Below are 26,512 nucleotides of genomic sequence, written 5' to 3' on the forward strand. Positions count from 1 at the left end.
AATTCGAAATAGTTAATTCGAAATAAGCTAATTTGAATTAACACATCTATACAGAAAATGCATTTCAAAATAGCATTTTGCTATTTCGAAAGAGCACGTCCACACTGAGTGGACTCTGAATCGGAGTTAAGGCTGTCCGGAACCAGTGCCGGCAGGGCAGCAGGTCAGGACCTCCTGGGTGGGGCTGCTGCCTGTGGCTATCTGAGGTCCGTGCTTAAAGGGACCCTACCACCCCACTCCGGACAGCCAGTTCTCAGGTATCTCTGCTTGCTTGTCTACCTCGATGAGGGACAGCAAAGCATTTGTGTCTCTGCGTGCTCTGGATGCCCTCACTCGGGACACCCTATCACTCTGCAACATGGAAACAGCGCTGCCCCTGGGCATTCTGGTGCGTCTTGTGGATGCGCTGCCATCAGCCTGGCTGCAGTTTTTGCAGGCTGCCATCCGGGGAGTCCATCAGTGGGGCTGTCAGAATCCAGGGGGCCCTGCGGGAGAGTGTCCACCCTGAGGAGCACTCACAGTCTCTGTGGTCTGCCCCACTGGGGGCTTGTGCCTTATTTCTCCCTCACATCCTTCCACTTACCCCTCCCTAGCCCTCCTTCCTCGTGTCAAATAAAATACACATATTTTCAAAAATAAAAACTCTGTTTATTTAACACAACTGGGGAGGGGGAATGAACCTCTGGGAAGACTGAGGAAAGGAGACGGGAGAAGTCAGGAGAGAGGGTGAGAGAGGGAGGGAGAAAACTTGGAGGAGGGAGCTGGAAGGGGGAAGCAAGGGGAAGAAGAGGGAGGGGAAGCTCAGGCCTTAGGGGTGAGGGTCTTGCCAGGCCACATGTCTCCCAGCTCAGCGGGTGAGGGGGCCTCGGCATCACCGGGTGATGGAGAGGAGGGTGTGGAGGTTGAGGTGGGGGGTGTGAGGATTAAGGAGGAGGGGGCTGTAGAGGTTGAGGAGGGAGAGGCAGGAGGGGGAGAAGGAGTGGCAGAAGGAGCAGGAGCTGGGGAGGCAGCAAGCGTGGGAGCGGCACGAGGCAGCATGCTCTGCACCAGGGTCTGCAGCTGGGTACAGATGGCATGACCCTGGGCAAGCAACTCCCACCAGAACTCCCATTCTTCCTGCGCCTGCTGCTCCATGATGCGGGTCTGGTCTCGCAGGGCCCCCAGGTGCTGCTTGTGGTACCCTGGCAGTGTTGTGGTGTTCCTGCGGAGCCCTCGGGTGTGGGAGCATGTCCCGGGCGGGGGGTCCACCCTGCACGTGCAGGTGGTGCGGCTGTGGAGAAAGAAGAGGAGTGGTCAGTTCTCCCTGGGGACACAGAGGGTGAAGTCCAGCCCCCCTCTGCGAGGAGAGAATGACCGTGCCCTGCACCGTCAGAGCTGTTGTGCTTGCCCAGAGGCCATGTTTGGTATGTCCAGCTATCTCTGGGAGTGGGAGATACCCTGAGACTGCACCCATGCCCCTGTGCCATGTATAGTGTGGCTGAAGTGGGGGGAGATGTACCCTGCCTCTGTGTAGAGGGGGTGGGTGTGTGAAGGGAGGTCATTGTGCTGTGTCCTGCTCTAGGGTCAGGAGTGTGTGAGGTCTCTTCACACATGCATGTGCCTATCAGGCCACGGCCCCTGGGTGTCACGGGTGGCATGGCACGTGCTCGCACGTGCACATGTTGCTGCTTGATGTGTGGTAGGCAAGGCCCACGTGCGCGGTCCCTGATCTGCCCCTCCCCAGGTAGGGGACGGTGATGGCACTTATCTGGTGTGGCCTCTCCGGACAACCCTGCTGACTCTGGTGCTGGGACAGCATGGGGGTCCTGCCGGCGTGGCACCCTCGGCAATGTCCCCTCTGCTGCACCCAGGTAAGGGCCCTCCAGTCCCTGCTCACTGCCCCCCATGGTGATGTGGGCCGTCCCACCCACCAGGATGCGGTCAAGGGTGGGGAAGTAGGGGCAGGTGTCAGACCCTGCTGCGGCACCGCCCCTGGTGTATGCCTGCCATAGCTCCTTCACTTTGAGGCGCACCTGCTCCTGCGTGCGCCTGTGGCCCTTTCTGGCCATGGTGGCCACTATGGGGCCATAGACAGCCGTGTTCCTCCACCTAGTGCAGAGATCATGGATATTGGGGGCCTTCCCCCAAACCTCAAGGAGGTCCACGATCTCCGCAGTAGTCCACGAGGGCGTGCGCCATCTACAGCCCCTGGCTGGCCCCTAGGTGCTGGAGGACTGGGAGGGGGACGGCTGGCTGGCATTGTGTGGCCACTGGGTGAGGTGCTGTGGATGCTGGCAAGCCTGGCTCTGGCACGTGCCCAGTGGCCAGACTCTACCCCTTTAAGGGCTCCGGGACTGTGGGAGAGGAGAAGAGTTTTCCTGGTTGTGCCCAGAGTGGCCACCAGGGAAAACTGGGAAAGGCTGGAGGCCAGCTAATTCGAATTAAGTGTCTACTTATTTTGAATTAGCTGTTTCAAATTTGGTGTTACTCCTCATAGAATGAGGTGTACCAAATTCGAAATAAGCACTCCGTTATTTTGAATTAAATGCATGTATAGACACCATTGAAATTAATTCAAAATAAGGGATGTTATTTTGAATTAACTTTGCAGTGTAGACATACCCACAGAGAATAATACATGAGATGTCTACTCCAAGAAACAAATATGAATGAGGATGCTTTTTAAAACTTCAAAGATACGCTTAATTTGAAGAATACCCATACCAGTGTTTGACCTTTCTAACTTACTAGCTAAACTTTGATAGTTTAAGCTTCTCATGGTTGAATCCACACAAGAATCAGAGTCAATGACTTTCTTTGTTAATGACTTCCCTCAGTTCCCTGAAAACATCCGCTCAATGTGCAGCAGCAATAAAAAAAAGCTAACAGTGTTAGGAACCCTTAGAAAAGGATAGATAACAAGCTAGAGACTATTGTAGTGCCACTATATAAATTCAGGGTATGCCCATGCCTTGAATACTCTAAAAAGACATATATTAGAAGTTGAAAAGGTGCAGAGAAGGGCAACAAAAATGATTAGTGATTGAAACAAGTGTCAGGTAAGGAGAAATTTAAAAGACTGGGGCTGCTCAGCTTGGCAAAGAGGTGATACAGGAGAGATATGCTAGAGGTCTATAAAATCATGAATAGTGTGGAGACAGTAAATAGAGGAGGTGCTATTTACCCCTTCACATAAAAACAAGGGATCACCCAATTAACTTAATAGGCAGCAGGTTTAAAATAAACAAAAAGAAGTACTTCTTCATATAATAATACACAGTCATCCTGTGGCAATTGTTGCATGGAATGTTGCAAAGGCCAAAAATATAACCAGGTTCAAAAGTGAATTAGATATGTTTATGAGGGTAAATCTATATGGAGGCAATTAGCTAAGATGGTCAGGGATGCAAACCCATATTCTTGGTGCCCCTAACCCTCCAACTGCCAGAACCTGGGACTGGATAACTGCAGATGGATCATTAAATAATTGCCCGGTTCTTGTTCCTTCCCTCTGGAGCATCTGGCACTAGCCACAGTCAGAAACAGGGCATTGGGCTAGATCAGTGTTCTTCAACTTTTTAAACACAAAATCACTTCCTGAATTTAAGTGCAATCCAAGATCTACCTCAAATTTAAATACTCTTGCTTCTCTCCCGCCCTTTCTCCGAGGCCCCGCCCCTGCTCACTCCATCCTCCCTCCCTTGCCCATCCTCACTTTCATCAGGCTGGGGTAGAGGTGCAGGCTCTGGTCTTGGATTAAGGGATCTGGAGTGTGAGAGGGGCTCTGAGCTGCTCTTGGGGCAGGCAGTTGGAATGTAGGAAGGGGTTCTAGGTGCAGGCTCTGGGATGGTGTTTGGATGCAAGGGTGCTCAGGGCTTGGGGTGCAGGAGGGGGTTCATGACTGGGGTAGGATTTCAGGATGCGGGCTGCAGCTGGGCGCTGCTTGCCTCAGGTGGCTCCTGGGTGATGGTGCAGTGGGGCTAACTCACCCCTGCCCTGGCCCTGGCCCATTTCTTAAAGCAGCCAGCAAACTCCATTCCAAGTCCTGTTGTTCTGCCTCTCTGCTTTGAAAGGATACAGAATGGGAGGGGGGCACCTTGACATCAGCACCCCTTCTCTCGCTTCCCTGCTCAGGAAGCAGGATGCTCCCCAAGGAGAGGGACAGTTCCAAGGCAAAGGGCGGAAGAGGAGCACAAGTGGGGGGAGGGGCAGCTGAAATGCTGGCACTTGATAGTCTCTTGGCCAAACTAGTCAGGATCGCCTGTCAGAGGCTCCAAGATCTACCAGTAGATCCCGATGTACTGGTTGGTGACCACTGGGCTAGATGGACCATTATTTTCATCATGACAGTTCTTCATTTGCTTATATCTATTAAAAATAAAATATGAGCCCACTAGGGGAAAGAGGAAGGGAAAGGAGACAGATGTCCTGGCTCCACTGCCAACAATGCCCCAGTGATGACCAACTGCCTCGTTCTCCACTGGTGGAAACCACCAACACTGAGACATTGGAAGCAAATGTGAGAGCAGTTCCTGGATGAAGAGCAGATGGCTCAAAGTTATCACAGATAAGACCAAAGAACTAGACTGCCATATTTCTCCCTCCACTGAAAGCACTTAGCCCCCACTTGTCAAATGGGTGTGACAAATCCTGGACCAGGCTAATTCATTGATGAATTTGAATGACCAATACATAAGGGTATGTCTAGACTCCATGCCTCTGTTGCCAGAGGCATGTAAATTAGACTACTCGACATAATCAATGAAGCCGGGATTTAAATATCCCCGGCTTCATTAAAATAAAAATGGCAGCTGCTCGGTGCCAGCTCAGCTGATTGTCGGCACAGCATGGCAGTCAAGACACGGATTGGTCGACAAAGGCATTCTCTGTCGATCGAGCTGCATCTTGACTGCTGCGCTGTGCAGACGATCAGCTGAGCTGGCACAGCGTGGTGACCATTTTTATTTTAATGAAGCCGGGGATATTTAAATCCCGGCTTCATAGACTATGTCGGGTAGTCTAATTTACATGCCTCTGGCGACAGAGGCATGTAGTCTAGACATACCGTAAGTGACTAACACAACCACTCTCTTTCGGTTTGCTAGGACTCTGTGGCCCTTCCTCCTAGATGTCACCTCCAGATTGAGTGACTGTAATTCACTGCATCTTAAGCTGTATGTGAAAATAATGCAAATGATCCAGCTGGGGCAACATATGTCTGCCTGCCTTCTCCACTATGGCGAGCATATCTCATTGTACTCTTATCCCTTCATACTGCCACTGGCTCCCATTCATCTTGAGTTGCCCCACAGAAAGTGTTTGAGAACTGCAGACAACAAAGATGGATCACATCATCCAAGAATGAATCTTCAATGGAAAGAGATTGGAAAAAGATGACACTAGAAACATTAGAAAATGTTGAAAACTCTCATCATATCCATTCACCACACAGCCCACGCCACTATCCTTCCCCTATTTAAAAAAAAAACACGCAAAAACCCAACACTCTCTCACACAGAAATTGTGTAAATGGAGACAAACTGGAGATCCATGAAGTCCATCTGAGAACTTTGTTAATTTGTGTGGAATGCACTGCAAGTGCAGCACCAAACCCAAAGAAAGGTTATTTAAATGCAACTGTTGAGCATGGTTCATAAACACTGAAAATGAACACCTACACAGAACAGAGGGGCTAAGAAGTCCAAACTGAATTTGGAGTCAAGTTATTGGTAACTGCAGAGGGAAGGTATGCTGAACATGGAAGATCTCAGAATGTCTCTGAACCCAAAGGACATGTTATCTAGAGAATATTCTGGGCGTGATGAAATACTGATTCAGTTAAGTGGCCATCCCTTTCACAGTCTCTAAAACAAAAATAGTCACGATTAACAAGTTTAATAGATTTACAGAACAGTAATCTGTGTGAGCTATTGGTTGCCCTCTTGTTAATATTAGACTTTGAGACTAAATTTTAGAGTTCATCTTAATACAATGGAGAGCAGTAGATTTCAGATACATCTAATAAGATGTGAAATTTGCCATTAATGATTATTTTTAGTAACCTTCTTGCAAAAGGAAATCTGGCAATCTGAAAAGTGAAGAAGGTGATTTTCCAAAGGATAAGATTTGTTTATTTCCAGATATTCTAATACCAGTTCTGCTAAATTGCTGAAGATTCAGGCAGCTGAAGAAAGAGTTTTTATTTCCTGCTCCATTGGAGGTTCACTTTTTTTTTATAACTGCAAGATGAGCAATTGCATGAGGAACAAGGGGCTTTCTATTCTCACCTTGATACACAGCAAGGTGCATCAGATCCACTGGAAATGTTGCAAACTGCTGAGCAGAATAACATGTTTTTAACCAGCCTGAATACTTGATGCTCCCAGAACTCCAGGATATTTCAACAAGTGCATTCGGTTTAGATTAGTAGGTTTATGAGAATGAACGAGTCTATTTCAGGTGACAGACTATATAGTAAAATCGAGGTCAATGTTCTTCCTTTTTTCCCCATACCCTCAGTGCTTGTTTTATATGAATATCAATGTTTTTATAAGAGCTTTAAAAGATGTTATGTTTCATTATAACTCTTATTTTGGACTAACCAGCAGGATATCTTTAAAAGGACAAAGCTTCAGTTTTATGAACACATGTTCAGCCGTGTTGCCAAATCAGCATAGCAATAATGCCTTAAGTTGGGTAGCATTGAGGTTTAACAATAAAGTGATTTTGATTGTCCCAATGTTTCTCAGCCTTGAGGCAACCTAAAATACACATAGAAAATGTTGTATCAAAGATTGGGACATGTTCTGTTTAAGCATAAGGTCAACAATCCACAACTTTTCTACAAGGTTGGATAATTTTCTTATCTTCACTGAGGACTATGATCATGCTACACTGGGGCTTTGTACTGGGATAAGCTATCTTCCAAATGCCCTTTTATGGACAGGTGTGACTCTACAGCACCCCACGTCTGTTTCGGTGTAAGACATCCCCATAATTTCTCTCTCTGCCTCTCTCTCTCTCATAGTCAACTACACACCAGCCTGGTGCAAAAGCAATCCTCAATGTCCCTAAATCTATTCTAGTCCATCACTACAACACAAATATTCATAGTCAGCTCTGGCATCTTCCACCAATCCTGGGGCTCATCTTCTGTCCCAAACTGTTCTTCACAACTCTTTCCCCCACCTCCCAGTCCTTCCTAGCTGGAGCTTAGCTTTCTAGCTCTGGCTTCCAGCCCCCAGCCTTTCATGGCCTCCTGTTCACTGCAGCTCCTCCTGCCACATGTCCCTCCCTGTTTCCTGTTCCCTTCTGGCTCTTTATAGGGAAGATCTCTATGCATTAAGCCCCCATTAAGGCTGTTGATGAACTATAGGTGGGCTGAAGCAGTTCTCTTTTAAAAAGACCAGTCCACTCTGACATTCCTCATCAGTTGTTGTCAGCATTTCACTGAATACATGGAGAAAAACTAAAGTTCCCCACCTCCCAAACTTAGACTTTCAAAACTGGATTAACTCAGTTGATCAAACGGTTGGGCTGAGAGAGGCAGCATGCTCTACTGGATGAGTAGATAGGACAATGAACAAGGAGTTCTATGGCTTGGCTTCCAGTCCCAGTTTTACCACCAATCTGCTTTGTAACCTGGGGCATATCTTCCACTTTTCTGGTGTAAGGCAATCACAGTTTTCTCCCTGTCTGTCAGGGAGGGAGATGCCACCCTATCACTGCAGTGCTCCTAGAGCAACTCTGTTCAGGGGGAATTAGCTAGCAGTTAACAGGCCCTAGTCTGCAGTCCAGGTTGGGCAGCAATCAGTTCTGGTATCCCCAATGCTCAATCAGAGCAGGGGTGCACACAGAAGTCTTGGGGAGATTGCTCTCTGGTGGGAAAGGCAGCAAAACCATCTGGTGTTCTAATCCATGTGGGCATCAGACTATTTCTGGCTTTCTTGCCTAAAAATGGGGAGGCAGCCATCCTGATGATGGAGTGACCGGGGGGGAGAGGGGTGCAGACATACCCACTCTATTGTGACCCAGTATAGGGCCCTAACAGTGGGAGAATGGTCTGCCACTGCGTTAGCAGGGAAATGCAGCTACAGCAGGATGGTCAGCATGCACTCAGTGACACAGCCAAACCCTATTCACCTTCCCTAGACTCCTTCCTACACTCCTAGTCCAGGGTTCTGAGGTTGTCATTCATCTTGCTGGGGTTAACTGCTAATGGGAGCGCCAAGAGCTCCTCAACATTCCTAGTGTCTGATGGCTTCTCTGGATCTCTGGCACTGTACTGACTCCCATCTGCTCCAAGTTCCAGCAATGAGGGGGAAGACATACAGCTCCTCTGGCAGCTCTTTTCTAAGGGTGCATCTACATAACAGGGCTAAAGCCAAAATAAACTACACTTATTCATAGCTTACATCAAAATAGCTTATTTCAGTGCTTGGCCATGTCTACACAGCAGGAAGTCCAATGAAGAGCACTCTTCCTCCGACTTCCCTTACTCCTAGTAAAATGAGGAGTTGGAGTTGGAGTAAGAAGTCCTCTCGCTTGACCTTATTTTTACATTATGTCAAAATAACTGCTAGTAGTGTAGACACGGACTATGTTATTTCAGAACAGCATTTGTTATTTTGAAATAACACTGCTGTGTAGACGTACCCTAACTGAGCTGGAGGGCCTGCCTTTTATATTTCTGGTTCACGTTTCACTCAGCCTACAGCGGCTGCTTCATGCAGCCCGGCCTTTTAGAGCTGCCTGCATGCAAGCCCTGCCCTCCATGACTGCCTCCTTGCAGCCCCTAGGGCCTCAGGCTGGGTAGCCTGGGTTTGCTAGGCCGAAGCCTCCCTCATTGCAGGCAGGCAGGACCCCCTCCTCCTCCCAGGAGCTGCTCTATATGGCCTTGAGCTGGGTCCTCCTTACCTGCCTCAGCTGGGCTTCCTCCTGACTCCAGGTCTCAGCCACTTAAAGGGCCAGTACAGGGCAACGCCCTGTCACACCATATTTAAAAACAGAATGATAAGTTTGGATGTTCTGTAAGAAGATGCTTCACAAGTTTTTGAAAGAACTGGCCCAAAGCTTGGTGCTGATTTTTTGTTGTTGTTGTTTAAAATACATCTCTAATTTTGAAACCACTGCTAAATAGCTTTCATAAGCTCATGGTTGTTATAATTTAAAGTTCTCCATGTTGCCTTCAGTTTGGGGCTCTCTAACATGAAATGGGTATTATGAGGTGCTTGCTGCTATATATTTACAGGAAAAATTGGACCATTGATTCAGTACCAAACTGCAATTATTGTTGTATCTCAATTACATTACCTATAAAGGGATGTGATTGTAATTTTGTATCTTACATGAAGTTTTGTGGGCACAAATACCTGCTAGTGCATTTTATAGAACATGGACATTCAACTAGAGTTGAAGGTGCAAACAGATACATAGACTGGCAGTGCGGGCATAACATTAAAAATTGTGAACTCTTTGGGGTCTCTGAAAAATCACGGGCAAAGACTTAATATCCTAAATCCAATAATTTTCTGCTTCCCAGACAGCTGTCCAGCTCATCACATCCTTAGGCTAATCCTGCCTTTAATAGATGATATATGAAGTGACTGGAAAGCTCCGTAAGGGATCATAATTATGCAGTTACTGCACAAAAATGCTCTGAAGGGTCTGAACACTGAAACAAAGTCTGCCATATGGGAGAAGGATTTAAAAACAAAAACCAAAACTATCTTTAAAGACCAACATCAAATAAGGGTATACATCAATTTTGATGTTAGTCTCCTTCATTGAGATATAATTGTGCCACAATCTCTTTTCATTTATTATGATCTAAATAATCTGTCTCCATCAGCATTTCATATCATCATGTGTTATCATATGTTGAGGAAACTATTTTCGTTCCTGGCTCAGTGAACCTTCCGAGATCCACAATTCAATGAGGTTTTGATGCTTGGCTCTGAGAATCTATTCTGAAACCCTATAATACCTGCTTTAATTTAGCTAGTTATTTTTAACCAGAAAACATGATTGAAATGCTTCATTTTCTACAAACTGCAAGCATTAAAAAATGGCTCCTTAGGAGTGAGTGAATTCTTAGGTTATGCTTTAGTTTTTAAACTCTCCTGCTGCAATTCACAGTGGCCCAATTGCTCAAGTCAAAGTGCAGCTTTTTAGTCAATTTGAAAATAATATAGTATTTCCAATACAATTGTGATGAGAGCCTCAGCTCTGCAGTTTACTTGCCTGGGATCTGTTACACATGAGAAACATCTGCCATAGGGTGACCTCTAGCAGAGGAAGACATTTATATTTTGTTCGTTTTCCTGTTTAGAATTCTTTGCTTGACTTTGACCTCTGATTTAATGGAGCACTCGCTTCCATAACAAGATAGAAGTTTCATAGTTCATGAGATTAGACCCTGCCTATCCCTAAAGGGTGGAGTGCTTTGAACTATAACAATACAAGGGTGACTGTGTCCTAGAGCAGTGGTTCTCAACCAGGGGTCCAGGTTCGCCTGACAGTTCATGAACAGGGTTCAGACCTTCCTCCAACCATGGCTGGTGTTAGATTCACTACAGCTCAGGAAGGCAGCCAAAGTACCACTACCCCAAGGCCCTGAACACCACTACCCAGGCCTGAAGCTGAAGTCTGAGCAACATAGCTTTTTAGGGTCTCAGGCAATTGCCATGCTTGCTACCCACCTCTTAAATGCTGGCCTAGCTTTTATATGCAGATGAACTGTTGTGGCCCAACTGGGCCATAGAGATTTTACAGGCTATTGTAGGGAAGAGGGTTGAAGGTCTCAGAAAGGAAAAGGTTGAGAACAAAGTTACCTTTGCATACCAATTGTATGTGTCATTTCCAAACATTGTGATGGCTTCCCTGACTGAAAAAATGTGGGTTTTGATTCATATCACTTGACAAATTCTGTTTAATTCAAAAAATGTTGTCAGGGAAGAGAGGAGTTAAGCTTCATACAGACACCAGCAAATATCATCAAGGAAATGCAAGTGAACTGCAATAGGAGAGAAGTGAAAAGACCATGCACTAGCAACAGTCACTTCCAAATCTTCAGAGCTCAGAAACAATGAAAAGTATGGGGCTTCTCCACCACTTTGTTCATGAACAATTTTTGTACCCATTGTAGAAACCATGAAAGAATAGGTTCTCTTGTAAGATTTATGGTACTTCCTATGACCAATCAGACTGTAAATACAGCCAAAGCAGCTTCTTGTAGGATTCCAACCACAACCTGGAGGTACAAAGAAGAGACAAGTATGATTTGAGTGGTTATTCTGTACATTAAAAAAGGCTTGACCTGAGATTTTGATTGAAAGGATCTCTCTTTCACTGGAACTTGTTTGTCCATTCTTGTAAATGTAATAGATGCATACTGGAAAAATGCATTGATCTTTTTCAATTAGATTATTTCAAAAGAAGGAGACATATCTAACAATATGCCATTTCATTTTGTATCAGTTGGCTAGTGTGTGTACATGGAACCCTGTACACTGACTGGGAACAGAACTCATCTGCTCAACTCTGTCTCACATACTGTTTTATGTTCCTAGAACTTGTGCTTTGGGAGAAGTATCCCAGTTCTAGTCCTGCCATGACTGAAGGTCCTTGTAGCAACGCAAAGAACATCAAGAATCAGGAACTCGTCTATCCAGACAGATTTGCAACAATATTAAGATGCAGTGTTTAATATTAGCTTCAGCTAGGTAATGCCACCGTGGGAAAGAAGTCTGAGATTAATTGACGACATTTAAATTTGATTATCACTGAATACGATACCCTTGTGTTTTCATTAGTTAAACTAATATGTCTTTATGAACAGTGCAGGAGGCTTTAACAGCATATGTTATGTCCCTGCTTAGCATAGAGTCAGCAGTTGATACATTCTGGGAGTTATTACTCATATCAACATGTTTCAAAGTAATCGTGGAAAAGCAAGTTTGAGCAAGAATTATTTTCTTAATTCAAATGATGTACAGAAATGCTTAAAGACACCTCCAGTATTCTTACTTGGTGTTTCAAAATAAGATGGCCAGCAGCCCTGATGTTCCCAGGACAGTCTTAAACTGGCCTTTCAGCCTCATGGAATGAACTACTGTTTGGGCTGCTTCTTTCATGGCTATTAGAGGGAAAAGATTTGCCTGATTGTGTCACCACTGTTATGGCTGATGCTGCAGTTGCGCTAGTTTGTCAATCTTTCTTAGGAGTAAATAAGTTTTTATTGCCCAATTAGTCTCTTTGCAAAGTACATGTGCTTAGAATAATGCACGATCCATTATGGCATGTTTGACTTTCAGTCAAGCAGTGCCCTAGAGAGACCAGAAAACAGACCCCTTCCCATCTCCTCCAAACAAAGAGAAAAGTCAGGCATAATGTACATATTGCACTGTTGCCCCAATTTTTAGCTCATTAGCTGACCACTGTGGTCACCTAATCCTACAACCAGCCAATTCTTTGGTAGCTACCATATGAAAAGATTCTGTGAAAGATCAAGTTAATGGGTCAATCAATGAATTGCCTTGTTCCTGTGTTGTTGCCCAGATGAAATAGTCTATACAAACTCTGGTGATCTTGTTCCAAATATTTTTTTACAAACATGCAAGCCAGAGTGGGTATTGAAATCACTGCTTATGGCTGGGGGTAGGCGAATTGGGAAAAGTGCAATAAGATGGGGGACACCCTTGATCTCTTCCTTATGTCATCTCCATGCTCTTCTCACCACTGGCAAAGTTCTCTACCCCTTTTTTTTACCACAAGCAAGGGTTTCACTGGTTGCTTATCATTTTGCTCCATACTCTAGAGTAGAAGCATTGTCCTTTGAGGGTGGGATGGTTGAGAATAGGACTCTGGGTCTAAGAGGCTGGAAGGTACAGGTTGTCTTATAGAAATGGGGAGAAAGAATCAGGTGAATGCACAAAAGGCTAACCATAGTTACCTGACCTTTAAAAATATAGGAGTGAGGAGAGGTAAAACCTCTCCTACCCTTTATTCAGGAGCCAAAACCTTTCCAATACCAACCTGGTGGCATTTGGGCTCCACTTGTGGAAGGGAAATGGGTGCTCCAAAGATCATTGTGGTTGTTAGTGGGCAGGTTGGCTGAATTCTCTAGCCTTTAAGGGTGCATCTACACTGCACTATAACTCGAAATAAGATACACAATTTGAGCTATGCAAATTATGTATCTTATTTTGATGCTATTTTGAAATAGCTTATTTTGTCCTTGGGCGCTGTCTACACAGTGTGAGATTTTGGAATAAAGCTCTATTCCAAAATCTCCCTTACTCCATAGAATGAGGTTTACAGGGATATCAGAATAGTAAATCAGAAATAAGAGGTTTGCTGTGAAGACATGGGATAACTATTTCAGGATACTTCTGTATCCTAAAATAGCATTGCAGTGTAGACGTAGCCTTAGTCATGCTCATACAGATCCCTGCTAGCTATCCCCAGTTTTTTAGTTTTGCATAAGGCCACAAGGATTTCTACCCAAACACCAGGCTCTGTCTCTGGGAAATTAAAAGCAACACACTACAGGCAGTGAGTGCTGCCCATTATGGCATCAGCACACCAGCTATGTTTGGAATCTGCTGAAATAGGTAAATGATATTTTCGAATAATTTGTAAGATACCTTGACATCTTTGAGTAGGTACATATCATTTTCTATGTCAACTTTTATAGGATTCTCTTTGTTCCATTAATTGTGAACTACTCAATAATGTGATAAAAGACTACATAGTTTGTGAGCACATGTGGATCAACCTGACAGTGTCTGTTAGGGTATGTCTACACTAACACCCTAGTTCGAACTAGGGTGGTTAATGTAGTCATTCAAAGTTGCAAATGAAGCCCAGGATTTAAATATCCCGGCCTTCATTTGCATCTTGCCAGGCACCACCATTTTTAAATCCCCATTAGTGCGGACTCCGTGCCCATGGCTACACGCGACACGGAGTAGGTAGTTCGAATTAGGCTTTCTAATTCGAACTACCGGTACACCTCGTTCCACGAGGAGTAACGGTAGTTCGAATTAGAAAGCCTAATTTGAACTACCTACTCCATGCCGCGTGTAGCTGCGGGCACGGAGTCCTCAGTAAGGGGGATTTAAAAATGGCGGCGCCCGGCAAGATGCAAATGAAGGCCGGGATATTTAAATCCCAGGCTTCATTTGCAACTTCGAATGACTACATTAACCACCCTAGTTTGAACTAGGGTGGTAGTGTAGACATACTCTTAGAGAGTATGGAGAATAAAACACTGGGAAGATCTTTTCCACTAGATTCAATTTGTTGAATCCCATCAAATATTTTATTTCAACACTGTCAAGGAAATCCAGTATTATAATTCTATTAGCTTTTTTCTTAAGCTTAGATATGACATTATCATCTCACCCAGAGTAAGCACAGCATCCTACTGTACTTCCAGGAGTAGCCTGGAACCTGCCACCCCAGGATTCAGTATAACAATCACCCTCCACAGTTGTGCTGTGTTCAGGTGAGCAAAATGCCATGACAAATTTATAACTAGTGCAAGAGATGTTCCTCAATACACCAGCATAATTCTATTGCTAGGTGCATGTTGGGAGGAGGAGGAAATAAATGCTTCAGCCCCTTCTGTCCCCTTGATGACCACCTGCATAAGATAGCACAGGAGGTAGAAGTTCTGTAGATCCCCATATGCTGTAAAGGGTGGTTCAGCATAGCAGCGCCAGGGGGTGCCTTAGGTGTTATGTCCATCTGAATACCAGAGATTCCTTAGTGCCCTAATTACAGGGTGTCATTTTCTGACATTCCTTATCAGGCTGGAAAAGGAATTTCCTGGAAATGCTGCCAAGCACATATTTTTTAACACTGCAGAGCAGATAAGAGTAGTATTTTAAAACAGAAAACGTTTTTAGGAACCCGCCCAATAGTTTTATTGGCAACACAGACACATTGCTCTCATAAAATAATAAATGCAATGTATTGTTTCTTACGGTACTGTAGGCAGACATGAACCCCATCTTGTTTCCTTTCCCCCCCCCCCCCCAGAGAGCAAGAGAAAGGTAGTCAGCCTTTGATGCCCTGGGAACGCAGGTGTGCTGCCTGTCCCTGACTCTACCATAAACAGAAACCAGAAAGTAAATGGGCTAGCTGACGACTGGGAGGCCTCCCGTCACCCTGATGGCTAGTACCAGTAATTGACATGCCTGCACTGTCCCAGAAGAGGAATCTTCGCCCATCATATACCAGAGGTGCCCATTGTCTGCATATTCCCAGGTGTGAATTATGCTTTGCACCCTTTGTGGGAAACTTGGTGTTCAAAGCCATTTTTCCTAATTGGCCACTTGAATCATAGAATCATAGGACTGGAAGGGACCTCGAGAGGTCATCGAGTCCAGCCCCCCGCCCTCAGGGCAGGACCAAACTCCATCTACACCATCCCTGAGACCAGGAAGAAGCCTAGGTGACCCAAGGGGTATAAAGAGGGTTTAGTAGCCCACCCCATTTGAGCTCCAATCATCTATACCTGATGGCAGGTATTGATTGTCTCCCGAGGTCTGTGGGACTCCCAACATCGCCCTACTTCTTCCCGAGGGATTGAGAGAAAGACGCTGGCCACGCCAAGTCTGGAATGCAGGGGTGAGAATATATACCTGCTATGTGTCTATTTTGCATGCATTTAATAAGAGCTCAGAGAACCAAAAGGGTTTCATGGTACCTGTAAGTGACTTATTAGTGTAATTTCTGTCCTGTCCTTTGTAGTGGCTGTGTTATCTGTAACACAGCAGTAGCATTTAACAACTAAGTTTACCCTGTAACAATAAAATAGTAACTGTTTAAGCTTTAACCTGACTCCTTCAGTTGCTGTAACAGAACCAAGCACAATTTAAAAGAACTTCAGCCGGTCATAAGGGACTCACTGCCCTGATCATCGGCTGACAGGTACGCCTACACAGCAGTGTTATTTTTTGCGCATCTATATTACAAATCTTTATATTGAAATAATGTCGAGCTGGAGGATTTCTTACTCTGACTCATGGTAACCCTCATTTCACGAGGAGTAAGAGAAGTTGGAGGAAGAGTGCTCTCTCTAAGACTGCCTGCTGTGTAGACAGCACTAAAAGCCAAATTAAGCTATTTTGATTTCAGCTATGCAATTGATGTAACTGAAGTTTCATAACTTAATTCGACGTTAGCCCTGCTAAAGACTCACCCTCAGAAATTCGATGTGGTCTGTGTGGTAGAATGGTTTTCTAATCCGGGAAGGAACATGCCAGGCAAAGAGAGAAGTTAGAGAAAACAGTGAAGAAAAACCCAAACTCCACACTTATTTTCATGTTTTATAAAAATAAATAATGGATAGAGGCAGCAAAGGTGGGGGTAGGGAGAAGAGAAGATACTTCAAAGAGGCAGTACCACTTGAAGCCTGGTAAGCGCTCCATGCTGCGCTGCTGCTTTGAAATGCTGTGGCAGCATTTCAAAGTGGCTGCGCCACATGGAACTAATCCTGGGCTCCATGTGGCACTGTCTCTTTGAAATGCCAGCATGGTGTTTCAAAGTGGCAGTGCCTCATGGACCCCAGGATCATCTGGGGACTCCCCAGATGATCCCAGGCTCCAGCATGGCATTTCAAAGCACGCAGAGCCTGGGGTCAATGGGGGAGTGTCCAACTGACCCTAGTCTCCATGTTGCATTTCAAAGTGGCAGAGCAACATGGAGCCTCGGGTCAGCCCCTGCTTGGAACTTTTGTACATTTCAATGCTTCCATGCCACATGCAGCCTGGAGCCAGCAAGAAGTCCAACTGACTCTGAACTCCACGTGGGTGCTTCACTTTGAAAAGCACAAGAGCCCGAACAACTACTCGACTCGTAAATTACTCATTAGTTAACATCCTTAGGTGGGACCAGTCTACCCTGCCCCCATTACATTCTGAAGGAACTTTCTACATTTTACAGTGTTTGAAAATGAATAAATAAATAAATAAATAGGCTCTCCTCCAGCAGAGTTCTAAAAAAACCTCCAGGACTGATGCAATAGTATTGCATTCAAGTAGTGCTCAGTTAAAAGAGGCAAGTTTTAATCATTAACATTTAACATTTTTGTAAATTTTTATCAAACATTTAATTGATAATGTTATGGAAATAGGCTTTGAAAAACTGGAAATCAGTTTTCAGTAGATTAAAAAAAAATCACAATAACTGTTTTAATAATCAGAGGGGGAGCTGTGTTAGTCTGAATCTGCAAAAGCGGCGAGGAGTCCTGTGGCACCTTATAAACTAACTGAGGTGTTGGAGCATAAGCTTTCGTGGGCAAAGACCCACTTCATCAGATGACATGAATCTGATGAAGTGGGTTTTTGCCCATGAAAGCTTATGCTCCACTACCTCAGTTAGTCTATAAGGTGCCACAGGAATCCTTGCCACTTTTGTTTTAATAATATTTGTGAAAACTGAGTTTTCAGTAAATGAAAAAAATTGAAATAACCATTTGATATTGATAAACATTTGATAAAATACTGATAAAAATGGGTTCATTACGGACCCTTAGCAATGAAAACAACTTTGAAATTTCAAATTTACCCACAATCCTCATTTTAATTTTTCAGCCAACCTTACATTCACTTTTAAACATTGGTGGACATTCAGTGATGTTTTTTCACCAGACACTCTTATTGCAGCTGGAGAAACCTGGGCTTAAGTCTGAGATGTGGTGAATTTATTACCTAAACAGCATGGTCTGGAAATGCTGCAAAGAGAAAACAAATTGCTTAGCCTCTAGTGGGAGGGACTGGATTGCCTATTACTCTCTCAGCAAATACCTCAGCTAATTAAGCACTGACAAGCTCTTAAAAGCTTTCCTTAGCCAAATGGATGATGGCCTTGACTCTGGCTCCTCAGGAGTCAGGGGTTAAAGTAAGGAAAAAAATGAGATCATCCTTAGGGATGTGGAAAGCATACTGGAGTAAAGAAAATAAAATGAGCTGAGACTGTGGGACTCTCTTACATTTTCCTTTTCCTTTTGATAGAGCATTTACTGCATGAAAGATTCCGTGTATGTGTTAATTTCCCTGATTAGGAGAGGATAAATTCCTCATTTCATGTGCACCTCTGGAACAAAAACACCAAGAATGGCAAATTACTTACAGGAAAGAAAAAAGACTTCTCAGGGCACTGATGGGAATATAACAACTAGCACTTGTCTGGATAACTAACCACGTATCTTGTACAAAGGAATAGTGTATGAAAAAAACCCTCCAAAAATAGTGTTTGAGGAAAACTTTCTCTCATTTGTAGAGTGGGCATAGCAGAAAATGCCATTTCAGGCCCCCATTTTAGCTTGATTTTTCACATATTGGCTTAAGCATTATTTATGTATTTAGTAACATATGGGATTGTTGCTTATTGGGCAGATGGGTCATACTCCCATGGGACAGTGTGCATGCAAATAGTGCACTCTTCCAGATGATATTAAACCACAACAAAAACATGCCTACATTTGAAAAGGTTTGTCATGTCTAGTGAGTTTTGCCTGGCTGGTTTTGTATACAAGAGTAGAGATTCATGCTGGGTTGTTCTTATTCTAAGTTTAAGATAGATGATTGAGAAATGGCATGCATATGGCATTTTAAATAGACCAGATCCTAGAGATGTGCTACCCTGAAGAGTTGTGCTGATTATATACCAGTCAAGGATATAAACTGCCGCATCTTTGTTTCTGTACATATCTTTTATTGGATATTTTGTGTTTCAAGTCTTTAGATAATGTCTACACAACGATGTCCGGGTTCATAGATCTCAATTTAGCAGATGACGGATTTGTTAACCTGATGATGGAGCATGTATACCCCCCAGATTAAGAATTGGTGATCCCTGCATCCCAATTCTGGGCCTCCACCATCCTGTAGCCCCTATCCTAACCATTCATTACCAAGACCTTCTAGCACCCTCCCAAAATGTGACAGCATTTGTGATGCAATATGGAAAATTTGACCATCCACCAAACTTGACTGTCCAGAGGACAAAAAAAAGTCAGCCCAAGGGATTGAGAGATACACTTCTGACAGACTCCCATAGCAGGAGTCTAGCAGAGCTGCAGCAACACTGCAGAGCAATAGGGCTTGAGCCCTGGGACTTGGCTTTACTCAAGTTTGGATCCTCCATCTCACCTCCAGGATCTTAAGATTCTGATCAGGGTTAGTGCCATTTATGTATAGCTGTTTGGCTCAAGCCTGAGCTTATGTTGTAGTTTAGACATACTCTTCAGTTAATCTTGTTGTTTTAAAACTAATGGGGAAATTGAGACATAGGGAGAAAATTAATTTGTGCATGAAAGGTTCAGGAATTTATCCAGCTGTGCCATTGTAAAGTCCACAGGTGGACCTGAACCTGGGGCCTCTGCAGCTTAGCTCAAGCTTATGCACCAAGTGCCACTATACAGGCCACTGAACCACACCCAAGGAGTGTGTGGGTTACACCATGAAAACCTGTTTAGAGATAGGTAAGAGGTTATGAACAACAACAATTTCCTATATTGCACCTCTTTCCTAGTTACAAAACAAGTGTAGGAATTATGTCATGAACCATGAAAATCCAGGATGGATTGAAGAGTACACACGTAATACTTTACAACTTCTGTGGGTGGAGAGGAAGTTTAAAGGAATGCTGCATCTGATTGAAATTACTGGAGCAATTCATGTTGGCAAAATACAATTATGTAAATTGTAATCGGGTAGGACAGAGAAATCAACAGCACTATTCCTTCAAAAAGTGGCAAGCTTCATGATATCTTTCTTGACTAAATAGTACCTTACTTTTACATCTTGATCAAAAGATAACATCTCCTGCAGCACAAAACCCCATATCTATTACTGCATTTCATGGATTCAGATTAAGGGGTTCCAAAGCTACCAGCAACCTTTGTGATAATTTAGTCTGATCTCCTGTCTAGCGCAGGGTATAGAACATACCCAAAATTATTGCTAGAGGTATCTTTTAGAAAATACCCAATATTGATGTTTGATTCTGTATAGGCTACTGGCTCAGTACATTGTCAGGTTTTTTTGGTTCAATTCTGATTAAGAGGGGAAAATATCTTCTTAATCACAGTAATCTGTACAATAGGTAACTGTTGTTTAGATAGCTTTGATGCAAGTTATTATCCTGGGAAGCTTATTTTTTATAGGATCAGAGACTTGTGATAATGAATAGTAAGGAACCAGATATTTAAAAATGGGTGCCTAATGTTGGACCCCTAAATCCATAGTCAGACTTCTACATAAACAGCCTGGTTTCTAGAAATCAGCTCCTGCAAAAACCAGTAAGCACTTCTGGGTTTCAGAAAAATCAATGTTTAGTGATGAATTTAGGAACCTAACTTTAGGCATTCACTTTTGAAAATCTTGGTCTTTCTTATTTTATCATAACTTGTGCTGAGATTCTATCAAAGAAACAGAAACACCCGCCTGGTCATTCAAAGGGCAATAGTTTGATCCCCATTTTTCAAAAGAAGACTAGCATTGGTCAGCTGCAGTTCCTGGGTTGTCTTAGAGCTTGTGGCTGACTCTCTGAAATACCCATGCGGAATCAGGTCCTTTAGTTAAACACCTGCCTCTTACAATACTGAAAGACTTGTGCAAACCTTTCCAAAGTTTTTTTTATTCAAAAAGAAATTAAAAATTCATACAATGTTGACATACTTTTAATATTAAGGAAAGCAGACTTGTGTGCCTACCCTGTATTTCAGTACTTTCAGCAGTTCTACATGAATTCTGCATATAGCAGCTCATAAAATATGTATTAATGTTACATTTGAACAGTGAAAGTCACAGCTTGTGAATTTCTTTGGCTAAAATTGGATTAAAAATCTAAAAACTGATGTTTCATGGCCATATTCTTTTTTTAGGAAAACAGATTGCCATCGTGTATATATAATGAAATCAACAGACTGTGACTTTCATCGTTGATCACCCAGCAGTACTATCTACTCATCACACACTAGACGATGAGTTGAAGAGGTTCTATAGTATTTGTTTGTAATGCTATATTCTGTTTCATTGCATAATTATACAATAATATTTTATCCCCATTTAATAAAAATCTATAGCAAATTTGTTAACAATTCTAGTGCATTTTTAACTAATTTATTTAATAATGGAAGTCTTGTTCCTGTCAATGGTAGCGGTTACTAATCTGTGATATTTATTATATCTAGTATTCTAAATTCACAAATATTACACTCCAAAAGCAAGCCCCAGGCCCCCCTGTATTATCTTTCTTATTAAGCTGTGCTTAATAAGGATATCAAGTGCTAAGGAGTGAACTGGTTCAATTAAAATAAGAATTGACCTGAACTCTACTTGAAGCTCATCTGTATTGAGCCATGACCCTTTTAGAGGCTAAAAAAGGCAATTAGTTTACACATTTTAAACTGAATTTAGTACTCAAGACAGTTTTTGGATTGACAGCGGTGACAAATAAAGTCTTCAGTTGTATAAAAGGGGAAAAAAAGTCATTGCATGGAAAGATTCTCACATTACGCTGTTAATGTGCTTCATCCCTAACCCAGGAATGAGAGGGTTTCATCTTCATGCCCATGAAATCCATGGGCCTACTGAGAAAAATCACCATTTTGGTCAGTGATTTTAATTGTATGGCCACTAAGATCTGGCCAGAGCCCTTTTAGTCATTAGCTGCCAAACAGCTATTAAATAATCAATATTGTGTCTTGGCTGAATGCTTAACTGGTGATCAAAGAGGTGTCTTCTGTGCTTTCAAACAGCATCAAAAGGCCAGGTGCTAGATCTTGCTAACTCTGATGGCAATAGCTAAGAAATGTCAAACTCACAGCTGGAGACCAAAGCAGTTACTTACGTGTTAGTATTGCTCAAAATAGCTATTAATCTTATAAAAATGTATTTAGTTTTTAGATGATATAGAATGTTTTTCAGGTTGCTGCATGAATTCTTTTCAATGTTCGTATTCCATGCTATAAGGAAATAACTTTGATAAGGTACGTCTACACTACAGCGTTAATTCGAGTTAACTTAATTCGAAATAGTTAATTCAAATTAAGCTAATTCGAATTAACTCATGTACACACAAAACCTATTTTGAAATAGGGTTTTGCTATTTCAAAATAGTGCATCCACACTGAGCGGACCCTGAACCGAAGTTAAGGCTGGCCAGAACCAGTGCTGGCACGGCATCAGGTTAGGACTTAGTGTGTGGGGCTGCTGCCTGAGGCTAACTGAGGTCCGTGCTTAAAAGGACCCTACCCCCACCCTGGACAGACAGTTTTCAGGGTTACCTGCTTGCTTGTCTACCTCGATGAGGGACAGTAAAGCAGTCCTGTCTTGGAGTGCCCGCACTCGGGACACCACAGCACTCGGCCACATGGAGCCAGAGCTGCCCCTGGGCATGCCAGTGCATCTTGTGGCGTCATTGCCATCAGCCTGGCTGCACTTGCTGCAGGCTGCCATCCGGGGAGTCCATGGGGGAGGGGGGGTGGCTGATAGGATCCAGGAGGCCCTGAGAGAGAGTGTCCACCCCGAGGAGCTCTCAAAGCCACCTCAGGCCTCCCCACTGGGGGGCTCGTGCCCCAGTCCTCCCTCACATCCTTCCACTTACCCCTTCCTAATCCCTCTTCCTGATGTCAAACAAAAGACACATGTTCAAAAATAGTAACTGGGTTTATTGAATAAAACTGGTGGGGGGGGGGGATGGATGAACCTCTGAGGAGACTGGGAAAAGGAGGAGGGAGAGGGGAAGAGAGAGGGTGGGAGAGGGGTGGGGAAAACCTGGGAGGAGGCAGCTGGAAGGGGGAAGCAAGGGGAAGAAGCGGGAGGGGAAGCTCAGAGCCCAGGGTTGGGGATGTCTCTGGACCAACTTGATTTTCATGCAAACCTGCTCCTGGGTTCCCATGTGGCCAAGCTGGAAGCTATCCTGCAATTGACGGTCACATTCCTCCATCTAGTGCATAGATCATGGACACTGGGGGCATCCCCCCAAACTGGATTAAGGTCCATGATCTCCACCCTGGACCAGGAAGGCTCCCACCTTCTCCAGCCCCCATCAGGCTCCTGGGGAGCAATGGAGGGCTGACTGCCAGTGGCTTGCTGGTTCATGTTTTGGGGCCACTGGGTCAGGGGCCCTGGTGGCCACTGCTGGCTCTGGGCAAAGCCACTGAGGCCAGGGTCTACCCCTTTATTGGTTCCAGGGCTGGGGGAGAGGAGAGTAAGTTTTCCTGGTTGTGCCCAGAGTGGCCACCAGGGCTCCCTGGGTAGGGCTGGAGCCCCCCTATTTCGAATTAAGTGTCTACACAGCACTTAATTTGAAATAACTATTTCGAATTTTGGATTACTCCTCATAGAATGAGGTTTACCGAATTCAAATTAAACACTCCACTATTTCGAATTAATTTCAAAATAGCGGTTTGCATGTATAGACGCTATTAAAGTTACTTCAAAATATCAGCTGTTATTTCGAATTAACTTTGCAGTGTAGACATACCTATAATGTTTGCTGTAAATGTGTAAACTGCAGGTGGGAAATGTTCCTCTCCTCCCCCCATCAGCAGTGCAGGGAAACTAACCAAAAATAGGCCATCCAGGAGCATCACAATACAAAGAACTTGTTAATGGCCCCTATATGCAAGGAAAGAGGCTGAATGAATGAAATAACATCAAACAACAACAATAAAAAAAGATACAGATTTTTTTCCATCTTTTTTGCTATTTAAACTCCCAAATGGCCAGACACACCAAGTTGAAGACAGAGATCCCCAGGTTACCTCCTGGATCTATCCTGACAAGACATTTTGAATTGATAGATCACCACAATTCTGTCATTCTGAGGATTTAGATTGCAAGTCATTTTTGTACATGTATTAGCTTTCTTTATCTTTTAAATAACTCAATTCTTTTTCCTAGTTGATAAACCTTTAGATAGCCAAATTGTTATAAACTACAGGCATTGTCTTCAGTGAGGATCTAGGGTACCAACTGTTCTGGGGTAAATGACTAGTCTCCTGATGCTGGAAGCAACCTGAATATTATGTGATTTTTTTTAGTGTTAAGTCGCCATAAGTCCAATTTGCTTTGGTGCCAAGATAGACTGGAGAGTCTAAGAGGATGGTGTGTGACTATGATGAATTGTTACAGTAATCCAGGAGTTCACATTTGACATTTGCTTGGTGAAATATAGTGATAGAACTTACCGCCAGTTTGCGGTGTCTTCTTTTTTTTAAGGCAGTGTCTCCTCCATGGTAGGGATTCAAGAGTCACTCCAGAAATCCACATGCAATTCAGAGTCTTGAGAGGATTTGTCCTCTGGTATTTCAAACAGCATCCAAAGATTTTGGTTAAACTTTTGATAAGGGTTTTGAAAGCTTGCCCCTAACAGTCAAAATTAGACTTGGTTTCTGTTGAAACTTTTTGATAAAAGAATGTTTTTTTCAGGGGAAAAAAAAGATTTTTTTTTTGCAAGAGTGATATGTAAAATTTTAATTTTGTCTTAAAAAACGAACACCTAAACACCAACAGCTATTGTGTTTTTATCTGAAAGCTGCCATTTTTGGGTAATATATACATATTTTTTGCAATTCAGATATAACACAAGGGTACCTCAAGAAAGTTGTACATTCTCTTCAGAATTTTGCAAGTACAAAATACAGGCACAGATCTCTCAGAGTCAATTTACATATGCTGAAATGAGGTACAAATACTTGGATATTCACCTGCAATCCTTTTTGGTGCACACAGATATTGTGAAGGTAATATGAAATCACGAGAAGGTAAGAAAGCACTCAGCTTTTTGAAGTTTGCCTTTTTTGAAAATCTGTCTCAAACTACTAAGAGTATAAAAACAAAATGATTGGTTATGAGATAATCCTGGGTCGATTATGAGAGAGTATTTAGCGCAAGCAGATATCCAACTGTATGCTTGCTGGTTGAGTGTTTAAAAAAAAAAATCAATAAGAACCTATATATTTGGTGAAGGATAAATCTGATATGACCTTTATATATAGAACTCATATGCATTGTCAGTAAGAGAATGCATGATGGTAGAATAAGTTTGGTCTAAGTTGTATATAATAACTTAATTGTCTGATGCCAAAACATATTTGAGTCACACTTTTAAATATCCATTTATCAATATTGATTGTATCTTGTGGTCAGTATATGTAATGAGGGGTTTTTATTTTGTTTTCCTTTAACAGAATTAAAGGCTCAATTTACAAGAGAATTTAAAGATTGTTGGCTGGAGATCTTTTCCACAAACATTCACAGCCCCCATTAACTATCTTAATCAATAGCCGTTGTTCATTTTGTCTCTTCTATTATTAGTAGAAATGGGAATGAGGCTGATCTCTCTGTAGGGGTTGGAATATATATTCATAGAGTGTAAGGTCAAAAGGCTCTATTAGATGTGAAATCAGAATAGATGATCTATCACAGGCCATTGAATATCACTCCGTGCTGAGCCAAATAACTTGGGTTAGTCTAAAGTTATGCCAACACAGTGAAACAGTGAGCCCAGGTTGACCTACACCAGCTTATGCCACCTGAATCAAAATACCTGCATAGCTCAGGCTTGGAAGCCCACTCTCGCCTTAGGCTCCTGAGCTGGAGCTCTGGCCTGAGTTATACCATATGCACAGCTGCTCTTAACACAGTAGCAGAAGCACAAATCTGTCAGTTTGGGCTCTAAATCTCCTTGCCACAGGCCGCTACTCGCGGAGTAGACCTACCTTGCACTGTTTCAGCCCTCTGGAGATTAAATAGATGTGTGCCGCAGTGGGACAGGTCGTGACTCATTGCTGTGGCACTTCCTGCTGAGAACTCCAGTTCAATCCAGCCACAGAGAACTCTCTCCTGGCAGCGTATTCCTCACTGTTACCCTTTCTGTCTGTTTTCCACTACTCATGGCACCCTTTCTTCAAGGTACTACCCTGCAGCATTGCCCCACACTCTGGGGTCCTCCTCTCTTAGGAAACCCTAACCCCTACACTCACCCATTGACAGTTGTCACCTAACCCCTGCCTCAGGGGCAAACTGCAGTCTGAAATGGCCACCCATCATTGGCAAGGCTGTGAACTTGCTGCCTTTGCCTGTCCTGACTGCTCCTCTGCTGTCTCTGGGCCTCAGCCTGGGGTTTATTCAGGACTAAGCTCCTCTGGCTCACCCTGCCTTCCCCCAGCACAGCTCTGTCCAAGGTACCCCATGCTATCAGGCAGCTAGGTCCCTCTCCTGCTGGAGCAAGAATGAACTCCACCTGGCCAACCATCTTTTTATACAGCTCTACTGGGCTCTGATTGGCTGCAACACGCACTCTCCCAAGTAGCTCCTAGCCCACTGCTCTCTCCTAGGGCTGTTTTAACTCTTTTTCCTTCAGTGTAGAACAACCATCCTGTCACACTTAGGCAGAGCACAGAAGAGCCTCTAATGCCAATGTTGGATTTGGTAAGCTTTTTTTCCCCTCTTTGCTTTTCATATAGCCTGATTCTCCATTACATTGTATTTTGTATAGTCATTTGCAA

General features: G+C 43.5%; 1 long non-coding RNA gene across 7 annotated transcripts in view; it reads right to left on the reverse strand.

The window, feature by feature from the left end:
* Nucleotides 1–608: 608 nt before the first annotated feature.
* Nucleotides 609–26,512, reverse strand: part of LOC142827856 (uncharacterized) — a 112,023-nt gene continuing 86,119 nt past the window's right edge. For 3 of the 7 annotated variants that reach the window (XR_012902637.1, XR_012902633.1, XR_012902632.1), the window contains 4 exons: nt 24,191–24,300; nt 10,812–11,230; nt 6,582–6,740; nt 609–1,270 (listed from right to left, as the gene is read on the reverse strand). This is a non-coding gene — a long non-coding RNA (uncharacterized LOC142827856). The remainder of the gene's footprint in view (nt 1,271–6,581; nt 6,741–10,811; nt 11,231–24,190; nt 24,301–26,512) is intronic. The other 4 variants (XR_012902635.1, XR_012902634.1, XR_012902636.1 and 1 more) reach the window with 3 other exon arrangements.

Source organism: Pelodiscus sinensis, chromosome 3 (assembly GCF_049634645.1).
Source record: "Pelodiscus sinensis isolate JC-2024 chromosome 3, ASM4963464v1, whole genome shotgun sequence".
Lineage (NCBI taxonomy): Eukaryota > Metazoa > Chordata > Testudines > Trionychidae > Pelodiscus > Pelodiscus sinensis.